A 22,297-nucleotide genomic window follows, 5' to 3' on the forward strand; every position below is an offset into this window, starting at 1 on the left:
TTTTATATTTAGAAATATTTAGTTTGTAAGCTCTTACTTTTAAGTCAAGTAAATAAAGCTCTTTTATAAATTTAATTTTGATAGTATTTTCCAGAGGAAGAGACATCTCATATAATGGGCACACAGACATAAAAACTGAAAAAAACTAGAGATCTCATAGCTTCAATTTAAAAACTTAGTTATGAATCAGCTATTACAATATAATCTTACTAGTTATTTATAACAATAGGAATAAGTTAAATCTATTTGCACAGATGACTGTTTTCATTTATTTTTTTTAACATCTTTATTGGAGTATAACTACTTTACAATGTTGTGTTAGTTTCTGCTGTATAACAAAGTGAATCAGCTATACATATACATATATCCCCATATCCCTTCCCTCTTGTGTCTCCCCCCACCCTCCCTATCCCACTCCTCTACATGGTCACAAGGCACTGAGCTGATCTCCCTGTGCTATGCAGCTGCTTCCCACTAGCTATCTATTTTACATTTGGTAGCCCATATATGTCAATGCTACTCCCACACTTCGTCCCAGCTTACCCTTCCCCCTCCCTGTGTCCTCAAGTCCATTCCCTACGTCTGTGTCTTTATTCCTGTCCTGCCCCTATGTTCATCAGAACCTTTTTTTTTTTAGATTCCATATATATGTGTTAGCATACGGTATTTGTTTTTCTGACTTCACTCTGTATGACTGACTCTAGGTCCATCACCTCACTATAAATAAGTCAATTCAGTTTCTTTTTATGGCTGAGTAATATTCCATTCTGTATATATGCCAAATCATCTTTATTCATCTGTCAAAGGACACTTCGGTTGCTTCTATGTCCTAGCTATTGTAAATAGTGCTGCAATGAACATTGGGGTGCATGCATCTTTTTGAATTATGGTCTTCTCAGGGTATATGCCCAGGAGTGGGATTGCTGGGTCATATGGTAGTGCTATTTTTAGTTCTTTAAGGAACCTCCATACTGTTCTCCATAGTGGCTGTATCAATTTACATTCCCACCAACAGTGCAAGACGGTTCCCTTTTCTTCACACCCTCTCCAGCATTTACTGTTTGTAGATTTTTTGATGATGGCCATTCTGACTGGTGTGAGGTGATATCTCACTGTAGTTTTGATTTGCATTTCTCTAATGATTAGTGATGTTGAGCATCCTTTCATGTGTTTGCTGGCAATCTGTATATCTTCTTTGGAGAAATGTCTATTTAGGTCTTCTGCCCATTTTTGGATTGGGATGTTTGTTTTCTTCATATTGAGCTGCATGAGCTGCTTGTATATTTTGGAGGTTAATCCTTTGTCAGTTGTTTCCTTTGTGGATATTTTTTCCCATTCTGAGGGTTGACTTTTCCATCCTGTTTATGGTTTCCTTTGCTGTGCAAAAGCTTTTAAGTTTCATTAGGTCCCATTTGTTTATTTTGTTTTTATTTCCATTTCTCTAGGAGGTGGGTCAAAAAGGATCTTGCTGTGTTGTATGTCACAGAGTGTTCTATGTTTTCCTCTAAGAATTTTATAGTGTCTGGTCTTACATTTAGTTCTTCAGTTCATTTTGAGTTTATTTTTGTGTATTGTGTAAGGGAGTGTTGTAATTTCATTCTTTTACATGTAGCTGTCCAGTTCTCCCAGCACCACTTATTGAAGAGGCTGTCTTTTCTCCATTGTATATTCTTGCCTCCTTTATCAAAGATAGGGTGACCATATGTGTGTGGGTTTATCCCTGCGCTTTCTATCCTGTTCCATTGATCTATATTTCTGTTTTTGTGCCAGTACTATACTGTCTTGATTACTGTAGCTTTGTAGTATAGTCTGAAGTCAGGGAACCTGATTCCTCCAGCTGTGTTTTTCGTTCTCAAGATTGCTTTGACTATTCAGGTTCTTTTGTGTTTCCATACAAACTGTGAATTTTTTTGTTCTAGTTGTGTGAAAAATGCCATTGGTCGTTTGATAGGGATGTCAGTGAATGTGTAGATTGCTTCTGGTAGTATAGTCACTTTCACAATGTTGATTCTTCCAATCCAAGAACATTGTATATCTCTCCATCTGTTTGTATCATCTTTAATTTCTTTCATCAGTGTCTTATAGCTTTCTGCATAGAGGTCTTTTGTCTCCTTAGGTAGTTTTATTCCTAGATATTTTATTCTTTTTGTTGCAATGGTAAATGGGAGTATTTCCTTAATTTCTCTTTCAGATTTTTCATTAGTGTATAGGAATGCAGGAGATTTCTGTGCATTAATTTTGTATTACCATTTTCTTAATTATTTTGGGTTTGTTTTTGTAAGTCTTTTTCTTCTCTTGTGTTTCCTGCTGAGAGAGGTTCCCTTGGCATTTTTTGTAAAGCTGGTTTGGTGGTGCTGAATCCTCTTAACTTTTGCTTGTCTATAAAGGTTTTAATTTCTCTGTCGAATCTCAGTGAGGTCCTTGCTGGGTAGAGTAGTCTTGGTTGTAGGTTTTTCCCTTTCATCACTTTAAATATGTCCTGCCACTCCCTTCTAGCTTGCAGAGTTTCTGCTGAAAGATCAGCTGTTAACCTTATGGGGATTCCCTTGTATATTATTTGTTGCTTTTCCCTTGCTGCTTTTAATATTTTTTCTTTGTTAATTTTTGATAGTTTGATTAATATGTGTCTTGGTGTGTTTCTCCTTGGATTTATCCTGTATGGGCCTCTCTGCACTTCCTGGACTTGATTATTTCCTTTCCCATGTAACAGAAGTTTTCAACTATAATCTCTTCAAATATTTTCTCAGACACTTTCTTTTTCTCTTCTTCTTCTGGGACCCCTATAATACGAATGTTGGTGCTTTGAATGTTGTTCCAGAGGTCTCTGGAACTGTCCTCCATTCTTTTCATTCTTTTTTCTTTATTCTGCTCGGTGGTAGTTATTTCCACTATTTTATCTTCCAGGTCACTTATCCGTCTTCTCCCTCAGTTATTCTGCTATTGATTCCTTCTAGAGAATTTTAATTTTGTTTATTGTGGTGTTCATCATTGTTTGTTTACTCTTTAGTTCTTCTAGGTCCTTGTTAAACATTTCTTGTATTTTCACCATTCTATTTCCAAGATTTTGGATCATCTTTACTATCATTACTCTGAATTCCTTTTCAGGTAGACTGCCTATTTCCTCTTCATTTGTTTGGTCCGGTGGGTTTTTACCTTGCTCTTTCATCTGCTGTGTATTTCTCTATCTTCTCATTTTGGTTAACTTACTGTGTTTGGGGTTTCCTTTTCACAGGCTGCAGGTTCATACTTCTTGTTGTTTTTGGTGTCTGCCCCCAGTGGCTAAGGTTGGTTCAGTGGGTTGTTTAGCCTTCCTGGTGGAGGGGACTGGTGCCTGTGTTCTGATGGATGAGGCTGGATCTTGTCTTTCTGGTGGGCAGGACCACGTTTGGTAGTGTGTTTTGGGGTGTCTGTGACCTTATTATGATTTTAGGCAGCCTCTCTGCTAATGGGTGGGGTTGTGTTCCTGTCTTGCTAGTTGTTTGGCATGGGTTGTCCAGCACTGGAGCTTGTTGGGTCTTAGCATTGAGATGGAGATCTCTGGGAGAGCTCTCACCGATTGATATTACGTGGGGCCAGGAGGTCTCTGGTGGTCCAATGTCCTGAACTCGGCTCTGCCACCTTGGAGTCACAGGCCTGACACCAGGCCAGAGCATCAAGACCCTGTCAGCCAAACAGCTTGAAGAAAAAGGGGAAAAAAAAGAAAAATTTACTAAATAAATAATAACTTTAAAAAATTAAAATAAAAAATTTTTAAAAAAGAGAGCAACCAAACCAATAAACGAATCCCCCAATGGTTACAAGCACTAAAAATAAACTAAGATAAACATAAATATCAGAATCAAATCAGTCACAGACAGCAAACCCCAAGTCTACAGTTGCTTCCAAAGTTCACTGCCTCAATTTTGGGACGATTTGTTGTCTATTCGGGTATTCCAGAGATGCAGGGTACGTCAAGTTGATTGTGGGGATTTAATCCACTGCTTCTGAGGCTGCTGGGAGAGATTTCCCTTTCTCTTCTTTGTTCTCACAGCTCCCGGGGTTCTGCTTTGGTTTTGGCCCCTTGTTGGCTTGTAGGTTGCCTGAGGGTGTTTGTTCCCTGTCCAGAGAGGACGGGGTTAAAGCAGTGGCTGATTAGGGGTAATCTTGCTCACTCAGGCTGTGGGGAGGGAGGGGTATGGTAGTCATAATTGGAATACAGGGTGAGCCTGCAACGACAGAGGCTGGTGTGACGTTGCACCAGCCTGAGGCACGCCGTGCGTTCTCCCGGGGAAGTTGTCTCTGGATCATGGGACCCTGGCAGTGGCGGGCTGCACAGGCTCCCAGGGAGGTGTGGATAGTGACCTGTGCTCGCACACAGGATTCTTGGTGGCGGCAGCAGAAGCCTTAGCGTTTCATGCCCGTCTCTGGGGTCCGTGCTGATAGCCGCGGCTCGTGCCCGTCTCTGGAGCTCCTTTAGGTGGTGCTGTCTTCTGTGGGCACACAGGGAAGGAATCCCCTCTCCTCGTGCACCCTGAAACAATGGTCTCTTGCCTTTTCGGCAGGTCCAGAGTTTTACCCCGACTCCCTCCCAGCTAGCTGTGGCACACTAACCCCCTTTAGGCTGTGTTCACGCAGCCAACTGCAGCCCTCTCCTTGGGATCTGACCTCTGAAGCCCAAGCCTCACCTCCCAGCCCCACCCACCCCAGCAGGTGAGCATCTCAGGCTGGTGAGTGCTAGTCAGCACCAATCCTCTGTGAGGGAATCTCTCTGCTTTGCCCTCTGTACCTCTGTTGCTGCGCTCTCCTCTGTGGCTCTGAAGCTTCCCGCCTGCCACCCGCAGTCTCCACCAGTGAAGGGGCCTCCTAGTGTGTGGAAACCTTTCCTCCTTCACAGCTCCCTCCCAGGGGTGCAGGTCCCATCCCTATCCTTTTGTCTCTGTTTATTCTTATTTCTTTTGCCCTACCCAGGTATGTGCTGATTTTCTTGCCTTTTGGGAAGTCTGAGGTCTTCTGCCAGCGTTCAGTAGGTGTTCTGTAGAAGTGGTTCCACATGTAGATGTATTTTTGATGTATTTGTGGGGAGGAAGGTGATCTCCACGTCTTACTCCTCTGCCATCTTGAAGGTCCCCCTAAGGCATCATTATTTGTGGAAAAGACTTTTAAGACTTGTATTTGTTCTTGATAAATCCTTAAGGAAGCTATGAATTAGAATTTGGCTGAGGGAGCCTTTCCAGTGGTTTGAATTTAAAAAGGCCACTTTTAAATTCTTTTAAACTTTTCAGGTTCTACCTGATTGAGCTGATTAGGCTCAGTCTCAGTTCCTTGTGAGCTGAATTGACATTTCTGATTTGAAGAGATTTGTAAGACAAAGACAGTAGCTTTCAATTCCCCAAAGAACTGGTCTGTCACCTAAATGACATTAAGAATTGATTTGCCCAACTATATTTTCTTTCATTTGATTTTCTGAATGAGTGAGAAGATTTCTAGCTAAACTGAAATTTATGAGTTCTGTGTTCCAGAATTGCAGGGCTTAATTTATCATGCCTTCAAAAGCTTCCATAAGCAGTCAACAAAGCCCCTCTGAATGCACAGATTAGACCCAGAGCAAAAGCTCTGTTACTATTTTTATTAGCCCCTGAATATTAGTTCCCAGTTTTACTTTATATTGTACAGGTTCAGGTAACCATATTGGTTTCCTTTAGAATGTTTATTTAATGTTTCCTGAGGGGTAGATTCCTATGCTCTGTCTTATAATACCAAGCAGGGGAGGTGTTCCCCAGTGAAACATGTCTATCCCACAGTATAGTTAAGCTCTTTGTAACCATCTTATATAAAGCTCATTTAAATATACCAATTTTTATAAACTCTCATCTCAGTTATATATCTTTTAGTTTCCATTATGTTGACTAGAAAGAAAAAAATCACAATGTGAGAGTTGTGAGTTAAGTTTTATTTCAGGCAGAATGAGGACTATAGCCCAGGAGAGAGCATCTCAGGTGGCCCTGAGGAACTGCTCCTGGGCTATAGTCCTGATTTTGCTCAAAATAAAACTTATCTCACTGGCTTCCCTGGTGGCGCAGTGGTTGAGAGTCTGCCTGCTGATGCAGGGGACACAGGTTCATGGCCCGGTCCGGGAAGATCCCACATGCCGTGGAGTGGCTGAGCCCATGAGCCATGGCTGCTGAGCCTGCGCGTCCGGAGCCTGTGCTCCGCAACGGGAGAGGCCACGACAGTGAGAGGCCCACGTATCGCAAAAAAAAAAAAAACAAAAAAAAACCTTATCTCACAACTCTGACATTGTGCATTTTTCTTTCAGTTGGCACTTTTGGCAACCAACAAAAGTGACCCAGAGCTGACTTCTCTCCTTCGCCTTAACTACAAGAACTGGAGCCTTGGTACCAGCAGAGGCCTCTTGAGCCCATCTAACTCCTCAGAGAGTTCAGACAGATTTGGGTGAGTCTCTCCTGGTTCTTGGATCTCCCAAATTGGTTGATGATCCTGAGTTTTATTTGGAGATCTATAACAAGTACTTGGCCCCCCCAGTGGAGAGATACTGGGGTTTGTTCAGTTGAAAGAGACTAAGTGGTCTGGGCTGAGTGGTTAGGTAAGAGACTGGTCTGACACTTTTCCTTAATTTGGCTTCCCTTATAGAATTTGTTGGGATAAAAGTGAAGTTATTACAGGAGAACTTTGCTACAAAGTAAAGGGACAAGACTCCTCCTGGTCAGTTACAGCTTTCTCAGCCAACTGAGAAGGTTACAGGAGTGGTGGAGGTGGAGTCCTCATACTGTGCAGTGGTCCCATAGGGCAACCCACTCATTAATTAGAAGACTTGCTCATCTGGGGTCACGTATAAGAATTGGTCATTCAGTGATCCAAACACCCACAGTGGTCTTAGACCACCAAAGGGAACACTAAGCCATGTAAGAAAGCTGAAATGGCTCTAGGGGGATGTCTAGAGGAGTTAAGCTCACAACAGCACACTGGCCCGACACATAATTTCATCAGTAAATTTTATCCCTGACTAATTCAACTTTAAAATGGAAAATAGAGGCTTCCAAACAGAAATGAGGGGCCTCAGAAAACCAGCCTCCAACTAACACTGCAGCCAGGTTCATGTACATACAAAACTTAGACTTAGAAGTACTTACTTATTTGGGAATTAAAGGAAAAGTTTGCCCTATGGCCAAAATGGGCTCTTTTATTACATATGCAGTTAAGGAAAGCTGGTTTGAAAAAAAAAACAACGTATTTTTAGAATCCTGACCCTGAGGGAACAAGTCCTTCTAGGAGAACTTGCTTTTCTCTCCCTGTGCCTCCGGACCAGGGTTCTCAGGAACACTTTATCTAGACCATCTCTAATTCCTGAGACTGAGAAAAAAGTGGAAAGACAACTTTTAAAATTCAACTTATTCCAACTCTTATTTATAAACTAGTGAGTTTTATATTGTAGCACCCGATTATTGACTATGATTTAAAATGAAGCTATGAGATCTCTGGTAGTATCTGTCTATATGTCTGTGCATTTTATATGTATGTATCTACCTTTAAATAGTATTACCAAAATTAATATATAAATGGGCTCTACTTGATTGGATTAAAGGAAATAAAATGCTTATATAAATTTCTCAGAAACAAAAGGAAATTGGCCAGGATGAATTTCAGATTCACAGGAACTGGGAAATATTGAGTATTAAATCAATATCTGGTATTAAATTTGAAGTTTGTTGATTTAATTAATATAGAGATGTCTTTAGAGTCATCAACATTAAGTATAATAACTTTGTAAAAGAGGTCAAATAAGATCTTCTTATATCTGTTGCAAATTGGTCAGCAAGAAAAATAACAGTATGAATTTTTTTATTATTAAATTAAATACAAATGAGATAAGAGCTTTTGGTGAGCTCTATGGGAATAATTGTTTTAGGAAAGTCTACTTAAAAATTAATCTCTCCAGATATTTGGTTACTTGAAATTTTAGAGTTGTGCTAAACTAAGTTAAAAGATGGAAGTTTATTGAACAGCTGGGTCATTCCCAAATAAAACAAGATAGTAAAACATTAATTACTGAATATAGGCTTCTTTTTACAGAGAAACAAAAGATATTTAAGAGTACTGATAAATACCTTTGTTGTGACTGAGATATTTTCTATAAGAAAGCACATGTTTTTAGAAATTATTATTGGTGTTTGTTTGCCAATCTACAGAATGCTAATGTAAAAGTTTATAATTGCTTACTTCTTAATTTTCACTAGAAATTAAGATTTTTAAGAGTTGAGGATTCTAATTTAAATATGTAAATAAAGCTACTAGAAATAATGAAGGAAACATTTCAGTGTATAATAGGAAGGCAGGATGTGTGTTTTCAGTAAAAGAAGGCATGATGAATGGAATTGCATTTTCTTAAAAGAAAATAATTTTGGCTTAGAGCTCGTTGTTTATGGATGGAAAAAATAAGAGACAAACTTATACAGATACAGAAAGGGATGGAAGGTTTGTGGAAAAGGAACTTGAGAAAAGAGTTTGTGGATATCAATGTTTAGAATAAGTTTAATTGAGTAAATGACTTTATATACATATATACACATATACATATATAAACATATTTATACATTTACATATATATTCTTTTTCAGATTCTTTCCCATTATCAGTTATTAGATGATACTGAATATATATATAGTTTCCTGTGCTATACAGTAGGTCCTTGCTGTTTATCTATTTTCCATATAGTAGGGTGTATCTGTTAATCCAAAATTCCTAATGTATACCTCACACCCACTTTCCCCTTTAGTAACCATATTTGTTTTCTATGTCTTTGCATCTGTTTTGTAAATGAGTTCATTTGTATCATTTTTTTGGATTCCACATATAAGTGATACATATGATATTTCTCTTTTACTGTCTGACTTACTTCACTTTGCTATAATAATCACTAGGTACAACCATGTTGCTGCAAATGGCATTATTTCATTCCTTATTATGGCTGAGTTATATACACACACACACACACATGCACATACATACATACACACCACAGCTTCTTTATTCATTCATCTGTTAATAGACTCTTAGGTTGCCTCCATGTTTGGCTATTGTAAATAGTACTGCTATGAACATTGAGGTGCATGTATCTTTTCAAATTAGTTGTCTTTTCTGGATATACACCCAGAAGTGGATTACTAGATCATATGGGAACACTATTTTTAGAGGTTTTTAAAGGAGGGTCCCCTTTTCTCCACACCCTCTCCAGCATTTATTATTTTTAGACTTTTTGATGATGGCCATACTGACCAGTGTGAGGTAATACTTAACTGTAGTTTTGATTGGCATTTCTCTACTAATTAGCAATATGGAGCACCTTTTCATGTGCATGTTACCATCTGCATATCCTCTTTGGAGAAATGTCTATTTCTTCTGCCCATTGTTTTTGTTTGTTTTTAAATGACCTGTATGAGGTATTTGTGTATTCTGGAAATTAAGCCATTGTTGGTTGCATCATTTGCAAATATTTTCTCTGTGTCAGTAGGTTTTCTTTATGTTTTGTTCATGGTTTCCTTTGTAGTACAAAATCTTTTAAGTTTGACTAGGTCCCAGTTGTTTATTTTTATTTCCATTACTCTAGGAGATGGATCCAAAAAGATATTGCTGTGATTTATGTCAAAGAGTATTCTGCTTATGTTTTCCTCGAGGAGTTTTATAGTATCTGGTCTTATATTTACTTTTTTAATCCATTTTGAGTTTACTTTTATGTATGGTGTTAGAGAATGATCTAATTTCTTTCCGTCCTGTTTTCCCAGCACCATGTATTGAAGACACTGTCTTTTCTCCATTGTATATTCTTCCCTCCTTTGTTGTAGATTAATGACCTATAAGTATGTGGGTTTATTCTGGGTTTTCTATCCTGGCCATTAACCTATGTGTCTGTTTTTGTGCCAGTACTATACTGTTTTGCTTCCTGTGGCTTTGTAGTATAGTCTGAAGTCAGGGAGCCTGAGTCTTCCAGCTCTGTTTTTCTTTCTCAAGATTTATCTGGGGTCTTTTGTGTTTCCATACAAATTAAAAAATTTTTGATCCAGTTCTGTGAAAAATGCCATTGGTTAATTTGATAGGAATTGCATTGAATCTGTAGATTGCCTTGGGTAGTATGGTCATGTTAACAATATGGATTCTTCTAATCCCAAAACACCATATATCTTTCCATACATTTGTGTTATCTTCAATTTCTTTAAGTGTTTTATAGTGTTGGTAGTACAGGTTTTTTGCCTCCTTAGGTAGGTTTATTCCTAGGTATTTTATTCTTTTTCATACAGTGATAAATGGGATTTTCCCCTAAATTTCTCTTTCTGATAGTTCATTGTTAGTGTATAGAAATGCAACAGATTTCTGTACATCAATATTGTATCCTGCAACTTTACTGAATTCATTGATGAGCTCTAGTAGTTTTCTGGTGGCATCTTTAGGATTTTCTACGTATAGTATCATGTCATCTGCAAACAGTGACAGTTTTACTTCTTCTTTTCCAATTGGATTCCTTTCATTTCCTTTTCTTCACTGATTGCTGTGGCTTGGACTTCCAAAACTATGTTGAATCAAAGTGGCAAGAGTGGACATCCTTGTCTTGTTCCTGGTCTTAGAGAAAATGCTTTCAACTTTTCACTGCTGAGTATGATGTTAGCAGTGTTTTTGTCATATATCACCTTTAATATATTGAGGTGTGTTCCCTCTATGCCCACTTTCTGGTGAGTTTTTATCATCATAAATGGGTGTTGAATTTTGTCAAAAGATTTTTCTGCATCTATTAGAAATGCAGAAATGATCATATGGTTTTTATTCTTCAATTTTTCAATGTGATTAATTTGTGGGTATTGAAAAATCCTTGCATCCCTGGGATAAATCACACTTGACCACAGTGTGTGACCCTTTTAAAGTATTGTTGGATTCAGTTTGCTAGTATTTTGTTGAGTTTTGCATCAATGTTCATCAGTGATATTAGTCTGTAATTTTCATTTTTTGAGGATCTCTGTCTGGTTTTGGTCTCAGGATGATGGTGACCTCATAGAATGAGTTTGGCAGTGTTCCTTCCTTTACAATTGTTTTGGAATAGTTTCAGAAAGATAGGTGTCAGCTCTTCTCTAAATGTTTGATAGAATTTGCCTGTGAAGCCATCTGGTTCTGGACTTTTGTTTGTTGCAAATTTTTAAATCACAGTTTCAATTTCAGTACTTGTGATTGGTCTGTTCATATTTTCTATTTCTTCCTGGTTCTGTCTTGGGAGATTGTACCTTTCTCAGAATTTGTCCATTTCTTCTAGGTTGTCCATTTTATTGGCATATATTTGCTCATAGTAGTCTCTTATAATCCTTTGTATATCTGTGGTGTCCATTGTAACTTCTTTTTCATTTCTAATTTTATTCATTTGAGCCCTCTCTCTTTCTTCTTGATGAAGTCTGGCTAAAGGTTTTATGCATTTTATTTTTTCAAAGATCCAGCTTTTAGTTTCATTGATCTTTTCTATTGCTTTTTTTTTCATCTATATTTCATTTGTTTCTGCTCTGAACTTTGGTTTCTTTTCTTCAAATAACTTTGGGCTTTGTTTATTCTTCTTAGTTGCTTTAGGCATAAGCTTAGGTTGTTTATTTGAGATTTTGCTTGATTCCTGAGTTAAGCTTTTTTTGCTGTAATCTTCCCTCTTAGGCCTGCTTTTGCTGCATCCCATATGTTTTGAATCATCATGTTCTCGTATTCATTTGTCTCTCGGTATTTTTGATTTCCTCTTTGATTTTCCTCAGAGAGGAAATCCATTGGTTGTTTAGTAGCACATTTTCTCATCTCCATGTGTTTGTGCTTTTTGCAGTTTTGGGTTTTTTGTAGTTGATTTCTAGTTTCATAGCATTGTGGTTGCAAAAGATGCTTGATATTATTTCAATTTTCTTAAATCTACTGAGGCTTGTATTGTGGCCAATCATTTGATCTATCCTGGAGAATGCTCCATGTGCACTTGAAAACAATGTGTCTGCTACTTTCAGTTGGAATGCTCTATAAATATCAATTAAGTCCATTTGGTCTACTATGTTATTAAAGACCTGTGTTTCCTTACTGATTTTCTGTCTGGATGATCTGACCATTGATGTAAGTGGGGTGTTAAAGTCCCCTACTATTACTGTGTTACTGTTGATTTCTCTTTTTATTGCTGTTAATATTTGCCTTATATATTGAGGTGCTCCTATTTTGGGTGCATATATATTTACACTTGTTAAATCTTCTTCTTGGATTGACCCTTTGATCATTAGGTAGTGTCCTTCTTTGTCTCTTCTAACAATTTTTAAAGTTTATTTAGTCTGATATGTGTATTGCTACTCCAGCTTTCTCTTAATTTCTTATTGCATAGAATACCTTTTTCCTCTCCCTTAAATCTGTATGTTTGCCTAGATCTGAAGTGAGTCTCTTGTAGGCAGCATATATATGGCTCTTGTTTTTGTATCCATTCAGTTAGCTTGTGTTTTTTGGTTGAAGCATTTAGTCCCTTAACATTTAAGGTAATTAGCTCTATGTATATCCTTATTACTATTTTGTTAATTGTTTTGGATTTGTTTTTATAGGTTTTTTTCGGTTTCTTCTTTTGTTCACTCTCTTGTGATTTGATGACTATCTATAGTGGTATGTTTGGATTCCTTTTTCTTTTTTATTTGTGTATCAGAGATTTTTGGTTAGATTTTTGGTGTGCAGTTTCCATGAGGTTTTTGTATGCGTGTGTGTGTGTATGATTGTTCTAAGCTGCTGATCTCTTAATTCTAAATGCATTTGGAATACTGTGAATTTGTACTCTCCTCCTGTCACAATTACTATTTTTGATATCATATTTTACATCTAAATTTCTGTTTCCCTTAACTGCTTATGGTGGTTACAGTTGTTTTTACTAATTTTGTCTTTTAACCTCCCTACTAGCTTTGTATGTGGATGATTCCCTACCTTTACTGTATGTTTGCTGTTTCAGGTGAGTTTTTCATTCCCTAATTTTCTTGTTTCTAGTTGTGGCCTTTTCTTTTTCACCTAGAGAAGTTCCTTTAACATTTATTGTAAAGCTTGTTTAGTGGTGATGAACTCTTTTAGCTTTTGCTTGTCTATAAAGCATTTGCTCTCTCCATCAAATCTAGAGACTTGCTAGGTAGAGTATTCTTGGTTGTAGGTTTTTCCCTTTCAACACTTTAAACATATCATGTCACTCCCTTCTGGCCTGCAGAATTTCTGCTCTAAAATCAGCTGATCTCATTATGGGAATCCTCTTGTATGTTATTTGTTGTTTTTCCCTTACTGCTTTTAGTATTCTCTCTTTATTTTTTCTTATTTGGTTTACAATGTGTCTTGGTGTCTTCCTATTTGGTTTAATCCTGTATTGGACTCTATGCACTTCCTGGACTTGGGTGACTGTTTCCTCTCTCAGGTTAGGGGAGTTTTCAGTGGTTATCTCTTCAGGTATTTTTTCAGGCTCTTTCTCTTTCCCTTTTCCTTCTGGAACCCCTACAATGTGAATATTAGTGTGCTTGACCTTTTACCAGAGGTCTCTTAAACTGTCCTGTTTGTTTTCTTTTTTTTTCCTGTTCATCAGCCATGATTTCCACTACTCTGTCTCCCAGCTCACTGATCCATTATTCTGAATCATTTAGTCTACTATTGATTTCCTCTAGTGTATTTTTCATTTCAGTTATTGTATTCTTCATCCATGTTTGGTTGTTCTTTATATTTTCTAACTCTTTGTTAAAAACTTCTAACTTTTCATTCTGTGCATCCATTCTCCTGAGTTCTTTGATCATCTTTACAATCATTACTCTGAACTCTTGGATAGATTACCTATCTATCTCCACTTCACTTAGTTCTTCTTCTGGGGTTTTATCTTGTGCCTTTGTCTGGAATATATTCCTCTGCTGCCTCATTTTGTCTAATTTGCTTTTAGTATTTTTATGTATGTTAGGTTAGTTACATTTCTTGACCTTGGAGAAGTGGCCCACTCTAGGAAGTATCTTATGAGTCCCTGCCATGCACTACCCTTTTGTTACCCATGCTAAATGCACTAGTGGTTTCTCCTAAGAGGGCTGCATGGGTCTTTCTGTGGTGGTAGGATGACTATGTGGGCAGTCTGTTAGGCTTGTTTGGCCTCTAGTCTGGTTGGTTTCCATTTCCTATCCTCCGTGGATGATGCTGTTTAATGGGGCCTGGTTATGATGTGGCTGTTTGCAAAATCCTAGGGGGCCTCAGGGCTAGTGCTGGCTCACTGTGGGTGCAGTCAGGGTTCCAAAATACTGGGGCTGTTGCCCACCAACTAGCAGGTGAAGCCAGATCCTGGGGTTAGTGCCAGACTACTGGAAGGCAGAGCTGGTTCCTGGAGTCTGGCTACAGAGCCCAGGGATCCCAGAACTCATTTCACATTGTTGTTGGGGCAGGGGGATTGTTCACAGACATTGCTGGGTATGGGGTCTGAGGTGTCCTGAAGGTTGCTTTGGCCTGCTAGTGGGCAGGGCCAGGGCCCGGCTGGTCCTAGGGTAGGGTCTGGGCTGCATTCCTGGATCACAGTCTTCTTGCTTCTGGTATCTACCCCCTGGTGGTTGAGGCTGGTCTAGAGGCTTGTTCAGGCTTCCTGGAAGGAGGGGCTGGTGCCTGTCCACTGGTGTGTAGAGTTGGGTCTTGGCTCTCTAGGGGGCTGAATGTCTAAGGGCACGTTCAGAGGCAGCTGTGCGCTCTTTAGTCTTTAGGCAGCCTGTCTGCTGATGGGTGGTGCTGTATCCCCACCCACTTAATTGTTTGGCCCGAGGCATCCCAGCACTGGTGCCTGTAGGCTGGTGGGTGGTGCCAGGTCTTGGTTCTAAAGAGCCAATATTGTCTGTCAGCTGCCAGCAGCAGTAGTGTTCACGTGACTGAATGTTCTCCAATATATCTGTCACCAATGTCGCTGTCCCCCACCTCTTCGGGAGACTCTCGAAGATCAGCAGTTAGGTCTGGCCCAGGCTCCTGTCAAATTACTGCTTTTGCCTTGGGTCCCAGTACATGTGAGATTTTGTGTGCACCCTTTATTAATGAAGTCTCTATTTCTCCCAGTCCTTTGGGACTCCTGCTGTTAAGCCCCACTGGCCTTCAAAGCCAAATGCTCTGGGGGCTCATGTTCCCAGTGCCAGATACTGGGGCTGGAGAGACTGATAATGGGCCTCAGAGCTCTCACTGCTATGGGAGAACTTCTGCAATATATTCTCTAGTTTGTTGGTTGCCCATCTGGGGAGTATAGGATTTGATTATATCACAATTCTCCCCCTCCTACCCATCTTGTTGTGGTTCCTTCTTTGTGTCTTTTGTTGTACAAGATCTTTTCCAGTAGGTTACGGTCTTTTTCCCTGATGGTTGTTCTGCAGATACTTGTGATTTTGGTGTGCTTGTGAGAGGAGATGACCTCAGGGTCTTTCTGCTTTGTCATTGTGGCCGCTCTCCTGGAGTAAATAAATTTTTAAGGTAGCTGGTGCAAACTTGAATTGGGTTTGACTCTTTGTTAAGAGGACAAAGCCTTGTTAGATTGTTAATCTGCTTCTAATAACTGTACAGTTTCTTTACCTTTAATCAGTAATCTGCTATAACTTTCCATATTTGCCTCTAAAACCTTTTGTCACTTTTGGTTAAGTGAATAAGTATTGTTTCACAGTGATCTATGATATTTGACCAAGTCTTTTAAACCCTCTTTATATTTTTTTGACAAACTTCCCAAATCAAATTGTAATGAAGTTCCTTTGACCCCTAGCTAACTTTGGGATGCTTCAAAGGACCCCTGAAACATCCCAAGGAGAGATATTAAGCTAATTAGGTTCATTTGGTGTGTTAAATTCCATGGGAAGTATTGTCAAATGAGTAGTAAATCTTCTTAGTTTATGTTGTATGGGTAAATGTTGTTAATATTGGCATTCTAGTAATTATATGGCACTCCCTCAAATCTAGTATGTCCTGGTAAAATGTTATCAGTCATAATTCTAGTTATTATCTTTTAATATTGAATGTCACAGAAATAACCAAACTTCTTTGTCAGTTTCATTATGATCAGGTTTTTTATCATGCGTTCTTAGGTCTTTTGCCAGTCATGGTCAGTTATGGTTTTACTCTGAGGACTTTTTCCAAGTACAGGTTTCTGATTAATTTCAGATCATACTGCTGAACTGGGTAAAAAAGAAGTCTTATGGGAAGGCTAATGGCTTCATAAAATTGTTTAAAAAAAGAATTAGTGACACAGGACAGATGAACTGGTGAATATGGGTATAATTTATGGTTTCTCTCTGAAACATTACTGGCTTTTAATCTGTGTTTTCCAGATTTAAGAAAACTCTTCCCCTCAAGCTAATTATGACTCACAGCAATTTGGTAAGTTACACCTTTGTAAGCAGAATTGAAACATTTATCTTTTCTTTCTACCTGATCCCTCCAGAGATTGGAAACTCTTAGGTTCCTAACAGCTTTACCAGATAAATTAGGAAGGTCACCTCCTAACAGATGCAGGAATCTGAAGGTATTCTGGGGACTTTGAAAAAGGGAGGAATTCACCTAAATCTGTAAGATGAAATCTGTGACAAGCCTTTGGCATGGCTTGCCTGGCCTTGAGAGGCCTTTAAAATTTCGATCTGAGATTGCTTATAAAAGTCCCAGTGAAGCAAATTTTAAAAGAGCCTATGATCAGTTACACTTATATACATCATCATGCCAAGTTTATTAAAACCAACAGATTAGTCTTAATTTGTCTATATTTGGTAGAAATGAGGGTCATTTTAGAGAGAAAAAGATTGTTTCAGTGAATATTAAATTCTAGTTTTGTTATTGAAGTTGGTATTCCCTGTCTAAGACTCACTTCCCAGACAGCTCCTTGCTTTTATGTTATTGTAAATTTAATTGAATTATTAAAATGACGCTTTAAGTTTGTTTCTGAAGTTTATCTCAGTAACTTATTTTTGGATGAAGATCAGACGCCCCGTGACCTGCAACCACATGATTATGCATACTGGAGAAGACAAATTTAAACAACCATCTCCAACCTATATGGAAGGACCCTTATCAGGTACTCTTAACTAGCTCATGAAGAGAATTGATGCATGGATTAATATTTCCAGTTAGAAAGGGCCCCTGCACTGGACTGGCCTATAGAGAGGAGAGCTGACCTCAAAATCACCGTAAAACAATGTTCAAATAAGGAGAATCTATCAGACCAGGATGAGAAGAAAACAACATGTGAAGTAGATAGCTGATCCAAGATGCCAGACCAGGTCTGTATACCAATTACTTTGACAACTGCTCACAGTTTTGCTCATGAACCAAATGTACTTCACAGTCTTATGCAGAATCCAATTGTTAGGATTATGGTCAATTATCTACATATCCAGTACTTCTGGGTTACCTTGGTGGATTTCTCCACTCCAACGCTCTATCTAATTGGATGGCCCTTAGGAAATTATTCTAGAAGAAATCATAATTCTCTTCAGGCCACTAGTGATATTACTAGTTGGGATACCCTCACCTCACCAATTAATAAGTGAGGCAGAAAAATGGGTAAGTGAGCTGGAAGACAGAATGGTGGAAATCACTGGGGCAGAACAGAAAAAGGAATGAAAAGAAATGGGGACAGTCTAAGAGACATCTGGAACAATATTAAACACAACATTTGCATTATAGGGGTTCCAGAAGGAGAACAAAGAGAGAAAAGATCTGAGAAAATATTTGAAGAGATGATAGCTGAAAACTTCCCCAACATGGGAAAGGAAACAGTCACCCAAGTCCAGGAATCCCAGAGTCCCAAGCAGGATAAACATGAGGAGGAACACAATGAGAGGCATAGTAGTCAAACTTACAAAGGTTAAAGATAGAGAAAATATTAAAAGCAACAAGGGAAAAGCAATAAAAAACATCAAAGGGAATTCCCATACAATTATCAGCTGGTTTCTCAGCAGAAATTCTGCATGCCAGAAGGGAGTGGCACAATCTATTTAAAGTGATGAAAAGGAAGAACCTACAACCAAGAATACTCGACCCAGCAAACTCTCACTCAGATTTAACAGAGAAATCAAAAACTTTACAGACAAGCAAAAGGTAAGAGAATTCAGCACCACCAGACCAGCTTTTTCTAACAAATGCTAAAGGAACTTCTCTATGCAGAAAAGAAAAGGCCACAACTAGAAACAAGAAAATTATGAATGAAAAGCTCACTGGTAAAGGCAAACCTACACTAAAGGTAGCAAATTTCCACACACAAATATGATATCAAAACCAGCAATCATGAGGCGAGTACAAATGCAGGATATTGGAAATGCGTTTGAAATGAAAAGACAAGCAACTTAAAACAATCTTGTTTATATATAGAGTGTTATATCAAAACCTCATGGTCACCACAAATCAAAAATCTACAATAGATATACACACACACACACACAAAAGGAATCCAAATACAACATTAATCATTAAATCACAGGTTAAGAGAAGAAGAAAGGAGAGAATTAAAAAGACGTACAAAGAGTCCATCTGCCAATGCAAGGGACACGGGTTCGTGCCCCGGTCTGGGAAGATCCCACATGCCGTGGAGCGGCTGGGCCCATGAGCCATGGCCACTGAGCCTGTGCGTCCGGAGCCTGTGCGTCCGGAGCCTGTGCGTCCGGAGCTCCACAACGAGAGAGGCCACAACAGTGAGAGGCCCGCATACCGCAAAAATAAAACAAAAACAAATACAGAACAATTAACAAAATGGCAATAAGAACCTATCAATCATTAGATTAAACATAAATGGTTTAAATGCTCCAACCAAAAGACATGGACTGGATGAATGAATACAAAAACAAGACCCATATATATGCTGTCTACAAAAGACCCATTTCAGACCTAGAGACACATACAGACTGAAAGTGAAGAGATGGAAAAAGGTATTCCATGCAAATGGAAATCAAAAGAAAGCTGGAGTAGCAGTATCATATCAGACAAAATAAACTTTAAAGACTGTTACAAGAGACAAGGAAGGACACTACATTATGATTAAGAGATCAATCCAAGAAGAAGATGTAACAACTGTAAATATATATGAACCCGACATAGGAGTACCTGAATATATAAGACAAAAACTAACAGCCATAAAAGGAGAAACTAACAGTAACACAATATTAGTGGCGGACTTTTCAGACAAAAAATCAATAATGAAACACAGGCCTTAAAAGACATATTAGACCGGACATACTTAATTGATATTTATTGAGCGTTCCATTCAAAAGCAACAGAATACACATTCTGCCCAAGTGCACATGGTATATTCTCCAGGATTGATCACATGCTGGACCACAAAGTGCGCCTTGGTAAATTTAAGAAAACTGAAATCATACAGCATTGTGGTGAGAAAAAATGCTTGATAAAATTAGAAATCAACTACAAGAAAAAAAAGTGTAAAAACCAAAAACGTGGAGGATAAACAATATGCTACTAAACAATCAATGGATCACTGAAGAAATCAAAGAGGAAATTTAAAAATACCTAGAGACAAATGAAAATGAAAACATGGTGATCCAAAACGTATGGGACACAGCAAAAGCAGTCTTAAGAGTGAAGTTTATAGAAATACAAGGAAAAAAAAATACTAAGGAAAAAAAATACTCTATCTAACCTTACACCTAACACAACTGGAGAAAGAAGAACAAACAAAACCCAGTTAGTAGAAGGAAAGAAATCATAAATTTCAGAGCAGAAATACATGAAATAGAGACAAGAAAACAATAGAAAAGATCAATGAAACTAAAAGTTTGTCCTTTGAAAAGATAAAACTGATAAACCTTAGCCAGACTCATCAAGAAAGAAAGGGAGAGGGCTCAAATCAATAAAATTAGAAATAAAAAAGGAGAAGTTACAATGGACACCACAGAAATACAAAGGATCATAAGAGACTACTACAAGCAATAAAGTGGACAACCCAGAAGAAATGGACAAGTTTTAGAAAAGTACGAGTTCCCAAGACTGAACCAGGAAGAAATAGAAAATAATAACAGACCAAACACAAGTACTGAAATTGAAACAGTGATTTAAAAACTCCCAAAAAAACAAAAGTCCAGAAACAGATGACCTCACAGGCAAATTCTGTGAAACATTTAGAGAAGCATTAACACCTATCCTTCTGAAACTATTACAAAAAATTGCAAAGGAAGGAACACGCCCAAGCTCATTCTATGAGGCCACCATCACCTTGATACCAAAACCAGACAAAGATGCCACAAAAAAGAGAGAAAATTATAGGCCAATATCACTGATGAAAATAGATGTAAAAATCCTAAACAAAATACTAGCAAGTTAAATCCAACAGCATGTTAAATAGGTTATACACCATGAATAACTGGGATTTATCCCACAGATGCAAGAATTTTTCAATATCTGCAAATCCATCGGTGTGATACATCACATTAACAAATTGAAGAATAAAAACCATATGATCATCTCAGTAGATGCAGAAAAAGCTTTTGACAAAATTCAACACCCATTTATGATAAAAACTCTCCAGAAAACAGGCATAGAGAGAACATACATCAACACAATAAAGGCCATATATGACAAACCTTCAGCTAACATCATACTCAATGGTGAAAAGCTGAATGCATTTCCTCTAAGATCAGGAACAAGACAAGGATATCCACTGTCACCACTTTGATTCAATGTCATTTTGGAAGTCCTACTCTCAGCAATCAGAGAAGAAAAATAAATAAATAAAAGGAATCCAAAATGGAAAAGTAGAAGTAAAACTGTCCCTGTTTGCAGATGACATGATACTATATGTAGAAAATGCTAAAGATGCTACCAGAAAACTACTAGAGCTCATCAATGAATTCAGTAAAGCTGCAGGATACAAAATTGATGTACAGAATCTGTTGTTTTCCTATACAGTAATAATGAAACATAAGAAAGAGAAATTAAAGAAATAATCTCATTTACTATCACATCAAAAAGAATAAAATACCTAGGAATAAACCTCCCTAAGGAGACAAAACACCTGCATTCTGAAAACTATAAGACACTGAGCAAAGAACGTGAAGATGATACAAACAGATGGAAAGATATACAATGTTCTTGGATTGGAAAAATCAATATTGTGAAAATGACTATACCATCCAAAGCAATCTACAGATTGAATGCAATCCCTATCAAATTACCAATGGCATTTTTTGCAGAACTAAACCAAAATTTTACAATTTTTATGCAAACACAAAAGACCATGAATAGCCAAAGCAATTTGAGAAAGAAGAATGGAGCTGGAGGGATCAGGGTCCCTAACTTCAGACTATGGTACTGGCACAAAAAAAGAAATATAGATCAATGGAACAGGATAGAAAAGTACAGGGAGGAGCTTCAAGATGGCGGAAGAGTAAGACGTGGAGATAACCTTCCTCCCCACAAATACATCAGAAATACATCTACATGTGGAGCAACTCCTACAGAACACCTACTGAATGCTGGCAGAAAACCTCAGACCTCCCAAAAGGCAAGAAACTCCCCACATACCTGGGTAGGGCAAAAGAAAAAGGAAAGAGACAAAAGAACAGGGACAGGACCTGCACCTCTGGGAGGGAGCTATGAAGGAGGAAAGGCTTCCACACACTAGGAAGCCCCTTCGCAGGCAGAGACTGCGGGTGGCGGAGGTGGGAAGCTTCAGAGGCACAGAGGGGAGTGCAGCAACAGGGGTGCAGAGGGCAAAGCAGAGAGATTCCCGCACAGACATTCACCAGCCTGAGAGGCTTGTCTGCTCACCCACCAGGGTGGGAGGGGGCTGGAAGCTGAGACTCAGGCTTCAGAGGCCAGATACCAAGGAGAGGACTGGGGTTACCTGCGTGAACACAGCCTGAAGGGGGCGAGTGTGCCACAGCTAGCTGGGAGGGAGTCTGGGAAAAAGCAGGAGACTTTTTCTCCCCTCTTTGTTTCCTGCTGCACGAGGAGAGAGGATTAAGAGCACCGCTTAAAGGAGCTCCAGAGAGGTCCGGCTATCAGCGCGGACCCCAGAGACTGGCATGAGATGCTAAGGCTGCTGCTGCCGCCACCAAGAAGCCTCTGTAAAAGCACAGGTCACTATCCACACCTCTCCTCCTGGGAACCTGTGCAGCCCGCCACTGCCAGGGTCCCATGGTCCAGGGACAACTTCCCCGGGAGAACACACAGCACCCTCAGGCTGGTGCAACATCACACCAGCCTCTGCCACGGCAGGCTTGCTCCGCATCCCATACTCTTCCCTGCCCCTGGCCTGTGTGAGCCAGAGCCCCTGAATCAGCTGCTCCTTTAACCCCATCCT

General features: G+C 38.8%; 1 long non-coding RNA gene across 1 annotated transcript in view; it reads right to left on the reverse strand.

Moving 5' to 3' along the window:
• Window positions 1-416: 416 nt before the first annotated feature.
• LOC132515658 (uncharacterized) overlaps window positions 417-22,297 on the reverse strand; it is a 125,495-nt gene continuing 103,614 nt past the window's right edge. The window contains exon 5 of the long non-coding RNA XR_009539157.1: window positions 417-3,675. This is a non-coding gene — a long non-coding RNA (uncharacterized LOC132515658). The remainder of the gene's footprint in view (window positions 3,676-22,297) is intronic.

This window comes from Lagenorhynchus albirostris, chromosome 2 (genome assembly GCF_949774975.1).
Source record: "Lagenorhynchus albirostris chromosome 2, mLagAlb1.1, whole genome shotgun sequence".
Lineage (NCBI taxonomy): Eukaryota > Metazoa > Chordata > Mammalia > Artiodactyla > Delphinidae > Lagenorhynchus > Lagenorhynchus albirostris.